Here is a 15381-nt window from a genome sequence, read left to right as displayed (position 1 = left end):
ACTCTCATCCTCTGTGGGTCAGGCCCAGCGGCAGACACATAATACACTGGCCAGTGGATTACACACAACCCCAGCCACAGGGTTTCACTCCCAACTTCCTGCAACAATGGAGAAGCAACAAAACCCCTGTGCTAGAGTGGTGTATCCCACATTCAGGTGTGTGACTAAGCCTGGGGCCTTGCTGGGTCAGTTTGCTTGGTGCCTTTATTGAGAGAGAAGAGAAAAAGAACATGGGTTTTCTTTCAGATCTAACATGTTAGAACCGTGAAATGTTTGTGCCAGTCTGCAGATGCCTTCTCCCCACTGGCCCATGCTCAGTAGATGGCTGGCCCTGGGATCTCAGAGGAGGAAGAAGGCCACAATGACTGAGGACACCAGGAGGCAGCAGCTGGACAGGGTATAATGTGGGAGGGCAGATCTTGGGGAGCCATTGCACAGATCCGTGTCACAGCAATGGATCCGCACACCCGGCAGCTCCTGCTGTTGGCAGTGACGGGACGTGGCGCAGCCACTGGTCAGCAGGATTCCCAGTACCACTGCAGAGCAAGCACAGAGCAGAGAGAACATCCCATCAGGGCAGAGGGACACGGCTGGTCCAAACACAGTAAAACAGTGCAATATAATCAGTGGTGGGTGAGTCTCAGAGAGGGTGGTCCTGATCCTGGTCTTACTTACTCTGCTTGTACCCCACACTCACTCTAGTGAATTCACCCGGCGGACACCATGCTGAACAAGAACAAAATCAGCTAGTTTTACAACATTCTTGAGAGTTGCCTAACTCCTGTGGGACTCGTCGGCTTCTGAGTGTGGACACACGCTATTTCCAGGGTAAGCAAATGTGTCCTATGTCACTCTGTCCAAAGCCACACAAACAGGGTCCTGAGCTGCACTTTGGAAATGTAAGCAGATCTATTCAATATCAGGCCCAATTAAAGATGGTCTCTGCAAGTCAGGACCAGGCTCTTTGTAATGGTCTGGGGACTTCATTACCCAACGGGGAATGGCTTGATGACTTCTGCTGCTCATACTAACTTCAAGGGCCTGATCCAAGGCCCAGTGCAGTCAATGGAAGCATCTCCACTGTCTTCAAATGGGTGTTGGATCAGGACCCATCTCAACACCCTTTGGTTGCTATACTCTGGCTTCCAGGCTGAATTACAGGTCACATGCTGCCCCCTGTAGGGCTGTAACAAAACAACAACAACATCATAGCCTGGTACCAGCAAAAATAAACGGATCCGTTGTTGCACAACAGCATTGCCGGTTAGTGAACCCCCCTGGGCAAGCGTTTAACTTGTGCGAAATGGAGGCAGACTTACCGCTTTCCGTTTTAATGCAGAACCGGTGTTTGAAGCCCTGGTGAGACTGGGAGCAGGTAATCACTTCTGGGTTGGAGCAGCCCATGTCAACGTACTTTGTGCCAACGATAATATTGCAGCCGTAGCACTGTAGACCAGAAGCTAAACAAAACCATTGGAAACATGACCAGATTCTTCCAAGGGCAAATACTTCAGTTCTTTTTAGAGATCCTTCAATAAAATGTTTGTGTTGCCCTTTACCTTGCCGAGCTGCATTAAGCTATGAATCACAATGTCAACATTTGTGCAACCAAATGGGCCCAAGGAATATCCTCATACCATTATAACAAAACCTCCTTTTGCCCACTAGAGGTCACTGTAAAACCAGAAAGATGAGAGGGAGCGGGGCCCAAGCCTGAATGAGCATAATTAGAAGCAGTTTTGTAAGCAGTAAAAGAAATGTTAATGCCACAGACCTCTCAGAGTCAACATTTAGGCTCAGATCCTCTAAGTTATTTAGGTGCCTAATTCTCATGGGACTTAAGAGCTTAAGTACCTTTGAGGATATGGATGTTGGTGACTTTAGGGGATATCTCTGTATATTGCACAGAATGTGTTCGGTTATGAATGTGATCATTATTATATAGGCCAACAAATGCCTCAGGTAACTGGAAAATTAAACACAAAGCATTCAGCCCAAGTCTAGGATATTGTGCATCCATCTCACTTTAAAAAGAGGTTCTGCTCTAAAAAGGGGGTGCAAAAATGGCACCATGGGGTTCTGCATTTATTCCCATGTTTTGAGTTGTGTTCGAATTGTGTTTCACTGATTCCAGATCAAACGTGCTCAGCAAATGTTTTTTCCCCTACGTCACAGCCCTGCAAACACAACCTGTGATCTGAAAGCCAGACTGGTTTCTTTCCTTTTCACACATCATCACCAGTAATAAGGGTTCCATAGGCCTACTTCTGCCCTCAGTGACACTGGTGGAGCCCAAATTACACCTGTGTAGCCCCATTGCTAGGTAACTCATCAGTCCCGGAGCTGGAGCTCAGAGATCCATTCTGTTGATGACGCACAAGAGGGAATGCGGTCCAGCTCTTGTCCGTCAGCTGTACTAACAGGACTAAAAAGTGGCACAAACTTATTTTAGCCATTAAAGTCAGCATCTCTGATGCCAAATGCACACAGGGGGTAGACAAGGTGCCACGGTAACTTATCAGAGCAGACTTGCATTCTAACAACATATTCATCCTAGCAGGAGGATGGCACCCACCCATAGAGTAGTGATATCAGCCTGGTGAGAAATACGAGATTAATCAGGTGCTGTTTCCAAGTAGCAGAGACAATATACACCCTCCCACATACTGAAAGGTGCCGTTCAAGTCTCTCTCTCTCTCTCTCTCTCTCTAGTCAAATACCTCTGCCTGTGAAACAGATCCTACAAATACATACTCCAAGAAGATATCATTAAGCAAACAGAAATCTAGACTATGATCTCTGAAGAGCCTAGAAAAATAATTTCGCCTTCATTTGCACATTTATCATTGTCATTTGGATGCTTATTTTTTTCTATTAATGTCTTCCCTTTGTTAAACCCTGGTGTCTAGCAGAGCTGCAAACTGACAATGAAATATCAGATGGGGCAGGATGGAAAAGCAATTGTCTGTGACCTCTGGGACAGTGAGTCCCACCCAGTGTTTCAAGTCCCCTTATGGTACAAGGATAGCACCTGTTTTCCCAGCTGGATTTAGTTGTGTTGTCTGAGAACTACCCATAGTCTAAGCCTGGATGGAAAATCAAGCCATCTCAAGTCCCTAAAACACTGTGGTCATGGACAGAAAGGAGCAATAAGGATTTCCATGCAGTCATCATGGGAATTTTAAGGCAGACACAGCACCTGATGCCTGTATTGGACTCAATGAGCAGAGCAATAGAAGTTGGTAACGCCTTGACTCTCGCAGCATTGGATTTCCCACTGTTCCACTGCTCTCTGTGCAGCCCTCCAGTGCTGGAGACCTGACAACGCTTCCACATCCCACCCACGCACCTCCAAATAATACTACTTAGCCCTTCCGTAAGTCCTCTCAGCTTTGGCTCTCGAAGCATTTCACCGCATAGATAGGGAAATGAAGCCTCAGAGGGTTTTCCCAAGGCCACCCAGTAAAGAGGGTCAGGAACAGAACCCAGGACTCCTGACTTATGCTAGACCCATGCTCCTCTTTATCTGCACCCCTCTTTTTATACAATGTATGATTCTATTCATTCAGTTCTGACACCATGACTCAGCAGTGACTAAGTAGACCCTGGGTGGAAATGCCCTTAAATGCCCTCCAAACATAAATCACATTTTAGCAGCTAGGAGGTTGAAAAAGCAACTTCAAACAACCAGCTGGCACATTTATAACCTTGTAGATTGGAAGCACTTACCCACTGGAAGAACAAAAGCCACAGTCATCAGAGAGAGGATCCCATATGCAGCACCAAGCCTGTGTCTTAACAGCATGGGGATCAGTTCCAGGGATTCACTCTATGTTAAAAACAAAACAAATCAAATGCGTGTGTGCGAAGTGTAGACAGAACAGACCATCTAACCCGTGCAGCCATTCCTGCCCCTTGGCATGCCCGCTACAATCTCCAGGCATGTGCATCATTCTGGGCTACTTGAGAATCATCTTGTTATTAATTTAGAACCATGGAAACCTTCTTTAGAATCACATAATGAAACAGACAGAAAAAGGCAGTTCGTACGTATAAGGTCTTCTTCCAGTCGTCCCCTAAGTCTCTCAGTCACTGCGGTGTTGGGGTTTTTTGTTTTCCTCCTGAGAGAGTCCCCTGATTCTTTCGCTTCACGAACAGACGTGTGCGTGTGTGTGTGTAACCCTCGGTTATTTCTGTCCTATTTCCTCTATCCATGATCGTTACCCATTAATACTATCACGCAGCAGCTCTTGGAGAGAAATTCTCCCTAATCAAGATTTAGTTCTAAATCCACTTGGAAATCCTCTAATTCAGTTGGATTAGACAGAAGGGTTGGGGGTTTTTTCCCCTTTTTTTTCTTTTTCCTCTTTGAGCTTTTTCATCTGGTTGAACTGACTTTGTATGACATACTGTGCTATTTAAAGAGGCCAAGAATAATTTTATTAAAGAGAAATGGACTGATTTTAAATCCCAAATTAAGATTTTCGAACAAAAAATACCCCCAGGTGGGGTGATGGTGTAAGAGCAAAATTGGATGCAGACAGAAATGGGTTTACAAATTTTTTATCATTTATTTAAAACAAAACAGTTTCTTTTTTAAACTAGAGAGAGGCCTGAAGTAAAATCCTAGATCTGAACAGTGCCTTGCGCCAACATTAGGGAGGGAAGATGGTCCAGTGATTAAGACACTGGTTTAGGAGACCAGGGTTCAGTACCCTGCTCTGTTACAGATTTCCCATGTGACCTTGATGAAGTCATGGAGTCTCTCTCTTCCTCCGTTTCCCATGTGTACAATGTGGATAATAACCCTGCCCTGCCTCACAGGTGTGTTGTAAGATAATAATACCTAGCTCTTATAAAGCACTTTTCATCCATAAATCTCAAAGCACTTTACAAAAGGGCTCAGTACCATTATCCCCCTTTTACAGATGGGGAAACTGAGGCAGAAAGAGGGGAAAGTGACTTGGCCCTGGGCACCCCCAACAGGCCAGAGGTAAAGCCAGGAACAGAATCTAGGTTCTACTGCAATGCTGTAGCCACCTGGCCACTTAGACTCTCAGTATAAGTGCCTATTGGCCACACACCAAGGTATTTGGATGTGCAATTCAGAGAGCTTTGGATGCTCAATTCCCATTAGTTTTAATGGGATTTGGGCATCTAAATACATTAGGCTGCTTTGAAAATCTCAGCCAAAATCTAGATCTGAATTTTGCAACTGCTCCCTTTCTTTATAACAGGATGAACCAGCCCCTGGACCCAACATCCCCTGTCCCCCAGGTTTGGAGTGCTGGAAAAACAGGCCTCAATCCTGGAACAACCTCCATCTCAGCCAGCTCCTTTGCCCCCTGGACTTCAAAGTGGTTCTGCTTGGGCACAGGGCACCCTGCCTGCATAGAGCTCCTTGCAGGATTGGAGCCCTTGTTCGATGTATTAGTCACAGAATTTAATGTCTTATGGAAGAAGTCTGTGCTTTCCTTTCGCCATATTGAGATGTCCTAGGAATACGTCCGCCATCACGGTGGAATCACTAATTACTCTGTCATCTGCAGAGAGGTCACAAGAGGAGGTGGGATTTTTAAGCGGCATCATTTTCTTCAGTGGGAGAGAAATGCATGGCTCAGGATAACACTTCCTAGTCTAGTTTTCGCAAAAAGAAAAGGAGTACTTGTGGCACCTTAGAGATTAACCAATTTATTTGAGCATGAGCTTTCGTGAGCTACAGCGCACTTCATCGGATGCATACTGTGGAAACTGCAGAAGACATTATATACACAGAGACCATGAAACAATACCTCCTCCCACCCCACTCTCCTGCTGGTAATAGCTTATCTAAAGTGATCATCAAGTTGGGCCATTTCCAGCACAAATCCAGGTTTTCTCACCCTCCGCCCCGCCCCCCCACACACACACAAACTCACTCTCCTGCTGGTAATAGCCCATCCAAAGTGACCACTCTCTTCACAATGTGTATGATAATCAAGGTGGGCCATTTCCTGCACAAATCCAGGTTCTCTCACCCCCCCACCCCTTTTTTCCAAAAAAACACACACACACAAACTCACTCTGCTGCTGGTAATAGCTTATCCAAAGTGACCACTCTCCCTACAATGTGCATGATAATCAAGGTGGGCCATTTCCAGCACAAATCCAGGTTTTCTCACCCCCCCCCCCCCAAACACACACACACACACAAACTCACTCTCCTGCTGGCAATAGCTCATCCAAACTGACCACTCTCCCCACAATGTGCATGACAATCAAGGTGGGCCATTTCCAGCATAAATCCAAGTTTAACCAGAACGTCGGGGGGAGTGGGGGGGGTAGGAAAAAACAAGGGGAAATAGACTACCTTGCATAATGACTTAGCCACTCCCAGTCTCTATTTAAGCCTAAATTAATAGTATCCAATTTGCAAATGAATTCCAATTCAGCAGTTTTTCGCTGGAGTCTGGATTTGAAGTTTTTTTGTTGTAAGATAGCGACCTTCATGTCTGTGATTGCGTGACCAGAGAGATTGAAGTGTTCTCCGACTGGTTTATGAACGTTATAATTCTTGACATCTGATTTGTGTCCATTTATTCTTTTACGTAGAGACTGTCCAGTTTGACCAATGTACATGGCAGAGGGGCATTGCTGGCACATGATGGCATATATCACATTGGTGGATGTGCAGGTGAACGAGCCTCTGATAGTGTGGCTGATGTTATTAGGCCCTGTGATGGTGTCCCCTGAATAGATATGTGGGCACAGTTGGCAACGGGCTTTGTTGCAAGGATAGGTTCCTGGCTTAGTGGTTCTGTTGTGTGGTATGTGCTTGTTGGTGAGTATTTGCTTCAGGTTGGGGGGCTGTCTGTAGGCAAGGACTGGCCTGTCTCCCAAGATTTGTGAGAGTGTTGGGTCATCCTTCAGGATAGGTTGTAGACTGCGAATACAGACTAACACGGCTGTTACTCTGAAACTAGTCTAGTTTTGTATCTTGGGTGAAAGTCACCCCATGAGCAGAAGGCCTATGTGGCATATACATCCTGCTCGCCCTGGCTCCTCTGCTCTGGGGGTGAATTTCAAATAATATTCACGCAGTGCCCTCGTTATCTGAGTGGAAGAAGTGGAAGAGTGGAAGAAAAGCTGAATCACTGGGCTGAGATCTGGGTTTTTGACTCTCCTTGTCACCTTGAGTAGGGCACTTCATCTCCCTCTGCCCCAGCTGCACGTTTGTAAAATGGGGATATTTGCTTCCTCTAGGGTGACCAGACAGCAAGTGTGAAAAATCGGGACAAGGGGTGGGGGGTTATAGAAGCCTATATAAGAAAAAGACCCAAAAATCGGGACTGTCCCTATAAAATCGGGACATCTGGTCACCAATGTTCCCTCTAATTTTTGACAGGCCATGTGCGCAAAAAATTTCTTCTGTGAAAATTTTTGACAGGCCATGTGTGCAAAAATTTCTTCTGTGCAAATTGTTGTGCTTCTGTGCAAATTTCTGTGCGCGCGGTGTTTCGCTGTGTGCGCGGGGTTTAGGATCTGTGTGCGCACGCACGTGCGCACAGCTTAGAGGGAACAGTGCTGGTCACCCTAGCTTCCTCCCACCTGTGTCTGTTAGTCCTTGCTCCGAAGGAGTATACAGTCTGACTTTCACTATGTGCACATACCCGGGCCTGCTGCAATGGGACGCTGATTTCAGCTGGCATCTCTAGAAGCTACTGCACCACGCGTTACAATACTAAGAACAAAAACCAGCAGCAAGCATGACAGAGGCAAGCCCATCCTCAAACCCCTCTGTTCCAGCCTTTTACCCTGTGTTTTATTCCAGTCCCAGATTTTGTCCTGATGTCTTGCAATGTGTCCAACCCTCCTCCCCCGCACACACACGCACCCCACACCCAGCCTCCTAGAGCACTGAGAGCAAGGACAAGAGGTACGCTCTCTTCAATGATTTGCTGGCCAGACTGGATTCAGAATTTGCAATTGCTGGTGGCAATGCCCCTGCAGCAGGGACGCAACGGCCAGATCAGAGCCTTATCACTGCTTCTCTCAGCCTTCCATACCCTCAAAGCTCTTGGCCATCAAATCGTTGGTGTCCCGAGTCTTGCCAGCTCCCCCACCTCCAAAGCCCAAGCTCTAAATGTAGCTAATTGGACTTGAAGAGCTAATGCTTACTGAGAAGAGAGAACAACCGAATGTATGGGATTAAAAAATTAAAATGGCAAAATAAGCTGCTTAGTTAGCATGGACATCAACCTCTCGTTAGCTGCGCCGGGGAAAGCAGTTTCTCTGGGTCACACCCTCTCACCCAGTGTCTGACTCATACAGCTGGGGTCACAAGGAACAAATCGGAGAGTGAGGTGCTGGCTGCCTGAGGAAATCTCTCCATGTGTAAAGGGATTGGGGAGGGGGGAAACATAAGCAGAGAACTAGAAGCCTTGATCATTGTTACTTTCATTGCACACTGTGCCGAGGCTGCCACTCCACATGAATAACACTTCCAACGGGGTAGGAGAAATGGGCTGGATCGGAGATGTTTTCTCTGCACACCGTAGCACTGCTGTAGCCCTTTTTACTCCATGGTATCAAAATGCTTTTCAAGGATGAGTATGACTATCCACATTTTCCAGAAGGGGAAACTGAGGCACAGAGCAGTTAAGTGACTTGCCCAAGACTGCATAGCCAGCAGTGGCAAAATTGGGAACAGCACCCAGATCTCCCAGTTCTGATCACATGTCACCCACTGGGTCAATGTATTACACATCCCCCTTTAGCAGCTGGTTCATCCAGGATAATAGCCTACTATTGCTACCTAATAATGGAATTTACTCATTTAGCTCAAGTGGTAGCTGCCAATGCTATAAAGCTGAAAATCCCAGGTTCAAAGCCCAGTGGTGATTCACAAGGGAGCCAGTACATGTTCCGTTTGTATGGTCCTGATCCACAAAAGTATTTAGGCTCCTCACTTCCATTGAAATCAATGGAAAAAGACTCTTCCCTGGCAGGAGGAGTGCTGGCTCACAACTTACCGTCTGCTTCTCTAACAGAACTGAATGATTATGGTCTGGATTTGTCCTTGGGAAATCTCCCCACTAATTAGGATGTATGGCTTGACTAGCAACTGGAAATTGAGCCTTATCTCCTGGTAGACCTATTCAGTAGCAAGTTTGGTCATTAATATTTCACTTGGAGGCAACACATACTTGTCTAAGTCAGGTGCAAGCACTCAGTATAGCCAATTAATGTTGAACCAAAGAAGCAGCGCATAGGAGAGCTGCCTAAATAATACAGACCATTTATTGAAATCACACAACCACCCCCAACGTCTTGCCTCAAAACAATGTGAGTGTAACAAATGTCTACTGTGGTGAAGACCAAAAGCCTTGGGGAAGAGATCAAGTGAATACTTGGGATTAATGACATTCAGACATAAATCCTAGGATTCAACAAGCAGAGGAAACTAACTTTTAATCTTCAAAGAACTGCCTTGGTTTCTGAGTTGAGAGACCAACTGCATGAAAGAAGATCTGATGGCAGCGGTTACAAATCATCATAACCTTGTTGAGTTGATGGAGCTACACTGATTGAGGGCCAGATATTCAACTAGTGTAAATGTGCACCAACCTTCAACCAAACCACCCGCTTCCATGAACTTGTCCAAGTTTCATCAGGTAGGCCAGGTATTTTGGACGAGAGGCTCCCAACCTGGAAATCCCAAGGTGCCATGGAAAACCAGGCCACTGATTTCAATAGGCAGGACTCTTCTCTTTCAGTCGGGACTGAATTCACACCTTGACACATTGTGCTGCTGGAGGTCCCAACCTTTCATCAGCTATAACACCAAAGTCTTGACCACTTGCAGTCTTTTAAAGCTCATAAGCTCCCCACCATAACAAAATCTCCACCCATGTGAATCACCAGAAAGAGATATCACTCACAGAAGATCAGTGGTTCCCAAGCTATGCATCACGCCCCCAAGTGGGGCTGCACCCTCAGCAGGTGAATATACAAACCAAATCCTAACACATCCGGACCCACTCTACAAAATGGCATCCTCTGCGCAGCGTGACCTCGCGTGCACCACACTTGCAAGGTCACACGGCCTGGAAGATGCCATTTTGTGGAACACGTAGTTCTGTTCGGGGCCCAGGCAGGTGCCGTATGCGGTTCAGTCTCCAGCAGTGAGTCTAGTGATGTAGTTATGGGGTCACAGGAATCAATAAGACTCAGAATGGGGTCATGCAGGCAAAAAGTTTGGGAACCACTGCAGTAGATGGTACAGACATTCATAATATGGTCATGGGGACACTTGGTTCAACTGGACTCCTGGAACCTGGCTCCCTCTTGGTGGGGCTTGCCTGTACCCAGGGCCGCTGCTGGACTCTTTGGACATAGCTGCTTCTCAATTAGGGTTAAGATAAGCAGTGGCATCTCCAAATGCCCCCTGCTTAGGTCACCAAAATGAAACGTCACTGACGGTAAATTGTGCATATCTGTCTGACCCTTCCACTCCCTTCTCAGAGGAGGAATGGAAGCGTCAACAGTCCTGATATTTAAGTTGTCACTGAGCATCTAACAAAGTTGAAATTTGGCCAGGAAATTTGACTCGTGTCCCTGTTTCTTACAAAAGCAATGGCCAAGGCATGATGCTGCTCCGCTCATGAGGTCACAATTTGAAGTGCTTCAATTTCTGATTTGCCTTGGCTTCTTGATTTCATTTCCTTTGGATCCCATTTGTTTAGAGCATGTTTTTGGTGCTGTTGCCGTCTTTGGGATTAGCATAAACGTCCCTCATCGCGTCATTAGCCCTGATGTAATTTACAGAGCTTTATCAGCGCTGGACAATTGGAATCAGCAAACTGCATTCCTCCCCTGACTGAGAAAAATTTGATTAACAAGTTCGTGGTACATTCATGTTCTCACTTAAACCTTTGGGATACCCAGAAAGATGGATAAACTGAGCACAGATTAGACGGTTTTGCGGGTAAATCCTTCTTAGAGCTCATCCCCAACCAGAGTCATAATTTATCACATGGCACTAATTTTCCCTTCTCAGTCAAATCCCCCCACGAATGGGTCTCAGTCTGGGGCAGCTGGAACGCTAGTTTATTGTGAATGCTGCAGGCACAAAAACCAGCATGTTGCTTGTTTGCACCTGAAATATTTGTTGATTGTAAACACTGAATTTGCAGCTGCTCTTAGACAGTCATTTTTCATTGAACTTTCTAAAGAGTCTATTTGGATGTGTTCAAAACATAAAAGAAGAAATAAACTAATGAAACATTGCACTTCCACCAGTGCATCTCAAAGATGTTAATTAATTAACCTCCAGGAGGTCTGCATTATTGTATTCATTTTACCCACAGATGAAATGAGCCACAAAGAGGTTATGACTTGCCTCAGGTCACACACAAAAGTGTCCCTGGCAGAACCAGGGATAGATACCAGGAGGCAGAGCCACAGATGGTGTAAATTGCCAATGGAACGATACCAATTTACACCAGTTGAGGATTTTCACCCAGAAGCACTGACCCCAGTCCTTTGTGCTGACCTTTAGAGGACACAGACTCCCCCCCAGAATTCTGCACTCCATGGTTTTGGGACTAAGGAAACCGTTCTGGTTTTGTTCCATTCAGAATCTGCCGACTGAAATGGAGACAGAACTAAACTCTGGGGGATTTCACGGGGATTAGGAAGCATTCACATGGGATTCAGAATTCAAGATGCTAATCCCCAAACCTCATCCACTTCTCAGCAGTTCATTCATGGGCCTCAAGCTTTTTAGACCTACAAAATGCCACTCAAACAGAAAAAATCCCAACTTTTACATCAATTTGTGGCTCCATATGCAAAGAAGGAACACACTCATTCATGTGCCTTTTATCCTCATCCCATACCCTTCCTATGGTCTCTCTTGCCTGAGTCACAGCTGAAATGGAGATTGTAGACGCCCTGAGGCAAGAGCTGTATCTTTCTAAGCCTTCTGTGGAGCACCCAGAGAGCTGAAAAATAATTAGTAACAACAACAGCCACCCTGTCTGTGACACCATCCTGTGCATGCACCTCACAGCACTTGTTTCTTTACAGAAGGCCTTACGTGCCCAGAGGTGCCTTAAAGAAAACTCTGGTAAAGACAGAGCTGTATCTCAGCTGGGCCGATGAGCTGGAAACAGGGATGGGGGTCGCTGGATCAGGGATGGTGGTTCAGTTCATTATATCAGCCCTAGAATCTGGCTCAGTGCTGTTCAAATACAGCAAGTTGAAGAATGCTGATAATTTTTCATGCAATTATCATGAAATTGCTGGTCAAAACCTGTTTGGCCAGCCACTCCAGCACTGCAGATGACTTCCCTTTCATGCAATGCAAGGAACTTCTTGAGGGCCTCCTGCATTCTTTGCGCACTGTGCTCATATGGCAATATACAGACCAGCCCAATCTCTCCCCGACTCCCCAGTTCAATGTCTCAGGACCAGAGAGGTGTGACACACAGAAGAGGGGTTAAGACACCCCATGGGCCTGATTGGATCACCCTCATGCTGGAGCAAAGTATGAACAGCTCCACCAACATCCGTGTTAGCGGCGGGGATCAGGGAACCTGTGCAGTCCTCTATACCCCCACGCTCTGCCCCTTGGGGGTCCTTGAAGCCCCATTGTGCCCCCACTGGCTGCTCCTTTGGGGGTCCCAAGAATGCTAAATTGCCAGCCTTGCCTAAAGCCCTGAAATGAAAAAAAAAAAACTACAGTAAAAATTAGGGGTTTTTAAAAATCAGTTTTCTTTTAAAAAACCAAAACAAAAAAAACCCCTATCATTGAAAAAAATAATAATTAAATAGAAAAAAGTGTAAACGTGCTAAAAAGTTTTAGAGAGACAAAGTGGGGGCGGTAATCTCTTGTATTGGACCAGCTTCTGTTGGTGAAAGAGCAAAGCTTCCAACGAGCTCCTGTGCTGGTGTGGGGCTTTTATAAAAAAAAAAAAAGCGGGGGGGTTTGGAGAACGATGACGTTTCTGTCCCAGTTGGGATTCGAACCTCAAATACAGGCTCTTCCCCGCCCCGCTGCGGCCGCCATCGTGGGTGAGGCGGATAGGCGCTGTGAGCGGCAGCTGCCACCTTCAAAATGGCCAGTAAATGTATCTGCTGTTTGGAGACCGCTGATTCGGCTAGTCTGTTATGGGTTGTTAGTGTATGAGGGGCTTTTTCAGGCCAGTCCAACAGTTAGGATCTTCACAGCCGAAAGCAGGATCCTATCGTATTTTTAGGAGCTAAAATTCAGCACCCCCTTGTATCCGAATCTGCTGACTCCTTCATTCTGATTGGCTAAAAGGGATGAATATATTAGAGCATGACAGCCGGGCAACAGCCTAACGTTATGCTCTTTATTGAATTATTTGGCTTCTGAATCAGAGTACCAAGGGACAAGCGCAGGTTAATTCAATACGTATTACTTTTGTGAATCAGTTGAAATGTTATTATTTGACGCTTCGTGTTATTTAATATCTTTTATATTGCATTTCTGTAATCACCCTAACTGAGAAACTTGTAATGTTCCAGTGATTTAAAAGCCTACTGCCTGCACCCACTACTCGTGTTGTATGAAAGGAGAGAAGGTTAGCACTCCCCTTGATAAGGATGGAAGAGGTCCTAGTGACCTTTACAACACGCATATGGTTAAGGCATTGCCACTTACTTCGTGGCATCTAACCAAGTTTTTTTTTTTTTTTTGCTCTGTCATAGGCCCGTCGAGCACAATAACCGTTGCAGTGGGCAAGGCTGCTTGACTTTATTGCTGCATTTCATAAATGATGCTTTTTTTTAAGTGGCAATATGGGATTATGCTAAAACCAAAGTATCATAAAAATACCCCAAGTAGAACAGCAGAGCATATTAGCACAGCAAGGCCATTTTCCCCGGCTGATTTTCAGTTCTGTCAAGCGTGGGTTTTATGCATTATCATGTCCAGGGTTTGAAAACAGAAATAAATGTTAATAATAGCTAGTTAAAAATCCCATTTTAACAGGGAAAACTGAGATTTTGCATCAAAGAAATTACTCCCTTTTTACAGTGCAATATAACCCACCCACCCCTTCATCCAGGTGGTGCCCAAACACCTTAACTATATAGTCAGACTATGGTACAGTGGCTGGATGTGTGTGATGGGTTAAAAAAAAAAGGGGGAAAAAATCATTGCAAAAATCATTTTATAGATCGATGGAGAAGTCCTGGTACACGATGGAGGGTATTTCACATTGCTCATAATTTGGAATCAGCATTTGCTATGTATTAGACTATTTTCTCTTGTTATTTATAGTATGGTAGTGCCCATCAGGCGCTATGCAAACATGAACAAAAGTGGCTGAAAAGCTTAAATATTTTTAAAAGACCTAAACCCCATTGGAAAACTCCAGTAGACTACACAATAATTTAACAGAGATTAGATCACTCATGGAGGAGTCTAGCTCATTCTAAATCAGGCTGGCTAGGATGCCAAAACCCAGGAGTTTCTGATGAAAAACTAAGGAACAAATCATTTTTGTTTTGGTCTCAGCAATCATGGTGGTGATGACACACATACAGCCTTGTCTTTCCAAGATCACAACTCTGTGCCCCACAAGACCTGTGGGGCATCCACGAATTTTCAAGCCAGTTTTCAGGATCAGCACAACGCAGCATTTATTACAGTGTGATGCACCATCATGTCATAATGCTGATTTGGATCTGACATGTCACTACAGCCATTTCTAGTCCAACGAGGCCAGATGTTGAAAATAGACACACAGCACTTCTGAAATGCTCTGTGTACTGAGGAGGGCAGTAGCCAGGTCAACTGCATGCTACACAATGGGTGTGGAGGGAGAAAATTTTCAGCAGAGGCTTGTCTCACATCCCAACTTGGTTGAGATCCTGGATACTGCTTGTTCAGCCCCAAGCCCTATATGTATTGTCTCATTGTTTCCTTGTATACCCCCATCTTTCTGTAACTAGCTTGTCTTATACTTAGACCATTGTTTTTGTTCTGTTTGTACAGTGCCCAGCACAAAAGGCTCTTGGTCCATGATTAGGGCTACACTAATACAAATGGGCTCTAAACAATGTAGGACTTCCTTGCCCTAGCTAGAACCTGTAAAAGTGGACAGCTCAATTCTGTCTCAGACTACTATCCAGGGAGGAGGACGTTATCCCTTTTACTACTTAGTTTAGCCACTCAGGGCTGGCAGCACTGGGCAGAATCCCACTGAATAAACAGAAGCCCTTGCTGGAGAAACTGCTTGTTGCATGTGAATCCCCTCACATGCAAACAATCGGCCAGCAAGCCGTACACCCTGGCTGAATCAGTTGTCTTGAAACTAATAGGTATTTACTGTAGTGAGTTAAGACATTGACTCAACATTTGGAAATAGC

The 15381-nt window shown here is 45.5% G+C and overlaps 1 long non-coding RNA gene and 1 other non-coding gene across 2 annotated transcripts; one reads left to right on the top strand and one right to left on the bottom strand.

Moving 5' to 3' along the window:
- Window positions 1–202: 202 nt before the first annotated feature.
- Window positions 203–4529, bottom strand: LOC141999891 (uncharacterized). The gene is made up of 4 exons (XR_012642108.1): window positions 4051–4529; window positions 3730–3829; window positions 1320–1460; window positions 203–536 (listed from the first exon to the last, which is right to left on the bottom strand). It is a non-coding gene; the product is annotated as an uncharacterized LOC141999891 (long non-coding RNA).
- Window positions 4530–13567: 9038 nt separating this feature from the next.
- LOC142000131 (U6atac minor spliceosomal RNA) lies at window positions 13568–13695 on the top strand. The gene has a single exon (XR_012642178.1). It is a non-coding gene; the product is annotated as a U6atac minor spliceosomal RNA (small nuclear RNA).
- Window positions 13696–15381: the final 1686 nt, after the last annotated feature.

This window comes from Natator depressus, chromosome 16 (assembly GCF_965152275.1).
Source record: "Natator depressus isolate rNatDep1 chromosome 16, rNatDep2.hap1, whole genome shotgun sequence".
In the NCBI taxonomy this organism is placed as follows: Eukaryota; Metazoa; Chordata; order Testudines; family Cheloniidae; genus Natator; species Natator depressus.
This window is presented reverse-complemented; position numbering and strand designations above follow the sequence as displayed.